General features: G+C 34.1%; 1 protein-coding gene across 2 annotated transcripts in view; it reads right to left on the bottom strand.

Moving 5' to 3' along the window:
• Positions 1 to 2946, bottom strand: part of LOC107752450 (Krueppel-like factor 7) — a 51090-nt gene that overhangs the window by 13546 nt on the left and 34598 nt on the right. The window lies entirely within an intron of this gene.

The raw sequence follows: 2946 nt of genomic DNA, 5'->3' as shown, positions 1-2946 counted from the left end.
CTACAATACTACAGCGAGAATAAAAGTTATGCTTTCTTTCTTTGCGTGAACATTTGGGCGTTGTTATGCAAATCTTCCCACATCGTGACATAGACATGTGGGGGTGTTAGAACGAGTAGTTTTAGGTAGGCGTGGTTAACACTTAACTTTTATAAAGAATATCTCTTTGGATTTGAGACTTTAGTCTTTGCAACTTTACAGATCTTCTTTATGCACCAAGAGCTTGTAACACTCCAAAGAGAAAGGAAAAATTGAAATCGCATCATATGACCCCTTTAAAACAGTTTGTGTGTAAACTGTTGCAAGAACACAATCAATTTTCCATAAAAAACATACTTACATTCTTCATTAAAAAAAGCAATTTTTACATACATCATTCGTAAATCATTTGCATTATATTTACGCAAGAATTACATTTAAATTTACACGTAGAATTTACTTATTGCGCTTGTTTCATGAATTAGACCTGTTCATCATAAAACTTACTTCACATGCTTTAGGCCCTAGTAATATGGAAAGCATTGTATCTTGATGTTACTGAGATACATCAAAAATGCAGTTGTTACTTGACACCAGATCCATTTCTTCTTTTAATATCACTTTAAATATCACATTTACGCTTTGTTTAAACAATATTAACTATTAAACAACTCAAGCAATTAAATTAAAGATAAAATTCTCCAGGCTAATCTACTTTATTAACGGTGTGTGCAATGTGATTTTTTTTTCTTCTTCAGACTAACCCCTTTCTGGGCCGTTAACTGGGTACTGAGACTGCTACTGCATATCATTTGCTTCAGCAGGTCTTCAGGAATAGATGGTTACACTGTGATTGATTACACAGGCTAGACTGGAGCTCTCTGGAGCTGAAGAAACGTTACAAAAATCCAAATAATAGGCCTGCTTTGTAAATAAATAAACAATTTTTTTTATATTGGAAATAATAAAATGCTCCAAAAGTGCATAATGTTTCTCCTTTAAAGTACTTTTTTTTTTTTTGTGCAGTTATGTGAGAAGCAGCAATAAAGTCAAGTTTTTATTTTCTGAAATGTTTCTCATAACATGACCCAGACCTTTTACAAAATGATAAAGAACAGTAACCTATCATCTCAGACAAACTGGCCTCTAGCTATAAATGTCTCGCTTGAATCTCTGGCTCCAAACACAATGGCGGTTCGGCGCAGCTTCTGTTGCTAGGCGACGTTGTTTGCTTGTCAGTTTTATGAAAGGATCATCTGCCGTTTTTTTCTCAGCGTTAAAAGCATTTTAATGTCTGCGCTGAACTCGAAGGTTTCAGAAGTCAGGTAAACAGAGCATTGCTGAACTGACATTACCTGAGACGTCACCCAGAATATCTAAACACGACAGAAAATGCTGTAGTTAGAAGACACAGATCTTCGCATAACCATCTCAGAGCAATCTGGTAAAAGAACCATTTCACTCGACTTGTTCAAAATAAATATTTGCATTTCTAAAAATCTGTTGTTTTCTCTTTCGCAAACACACACACGGTTTCTCGCTGTGCCCTGAACTGATGGGTAATTAGTCACTTAAATGAATCTTCCCACATCGTGACATAGACATGTGGGGGTGTTAGAACGAGTAGTTTTAGGTAGGCGTGGTTAACACTTAACTTTTATAAAGAATATCTCTTTGGATTTGAGACTTTAGTCTTTGCAACTTTACAGATCTTCTTTATGCACCAAGAGCTTGTAACACTCCAAAGAGAAAGGAAAAATTGAAATCGCATCATATGACCCCTTTAAAACAGTTTGTGTGTAAACTGTTGCAAGAACACAATCAATTTTCCATAAAAAACATACTTACATTCTTCATTAAAAAAAGCAATTTTTACATACATCATTCGTAAATCATTTGCATTATATTTACGCAAGAATTACATTTAAATTTACACGTAGAATTTACTTATTGCGCTTGTTTCATGAATTAGACCTGTTCATCATAAAACTTACTTCACATGCTTTAGGCCCTAGTAATATGGAAAGCATTGTATCTTGATGTTACTGAGATACATCAAAAATGCAGTTGTTACTTGACACCAGATCCATTTCTTCTTTTAATATCACTTTAAATATCACATTTACGCTTTGTTTAAACAATATTAACTATTAAACAACTCAAGCAATTAAATTAAAGATAAAATTCTCCAGGCTAATCTACTTTATTAACGGTGTGTGCAATGTGATTTTTTTTTCTTCTTCAGACTAACCCCTTTCTGGGCCGTTAACTGGGTACTGAGACTGCTACTGCATATCATTTGCTTCAGCAGGTCTTCAGGAATAGATGGTTACACTGTGATTGATTACACAGGCTAGACTGGAGCTCTCTGGAGCTGAAGAAACAGACCTGGCCTGAATTGCTTGTTAGAGCGCTTTATGTGGAGCAAAACTGGCTCTTCAAACAGAAGGGGAGAGGGAGAGAGGTTGTGAGAGAGAAAGAGCCATCAGACATGGATTCTTCCTTTTTGGATGGGTTTTTATATTTCAGCCTAAAGAATTGTGCGCAGAACAGCAGCGTCAACACAACACAATTTAATGGCAACTTATATGCCGCTACCTCTCCATTAAGATACTTCAAGGGGCCATATAATGGACATTAAAATTTTTCTTTTGAAATTAAACGACACAAAACCTCTTTCAGTGTACACTATTTTTAAACTGTAAAGAGCTTTAAAAAATCTGTAAAATGCTCTGTTACGACTGTTGCTCTCTATCTCTGATATGACCTCATTTAAGATAATGGGTAAAGCTCATGTCAGCTCAAAACTAAATTACAAAAACAAACGTAAATTTTTGTTAATATTACAAATAATAAAGTTAGATGCTGGAAAATGGCCATGCAATATATATGTATATATATATATGTATATGTATATATGTATATATATATATGTATATATATGTATGTATATATATATATATATAT

Source organism: Sinocyclocheilus rhinocerous, unplaced genomic scaffold (assembly GCF_001515625.1).
Source record: "Sinocyclocheilus rhinocerous isolate Xijiao unplaced genomic scaffold, SAMN03320098_v1.1 scaffold2909, whole genome shotgun sequence".
NCBI classification, from domain to species: domain Eukaryota; kingdom Metazoa; phylum Chordata; class Actinopteri; order Cypriniformes; family Cyprinidae; genus Sinocyclocheilus; species Sinocyclocheilus rhinocerous.
The sequence above is the reverse complement of the archived record's forward strand: the minus strand, read 5'-3'. Positions and strand labels throughout refer to the sequence as shown.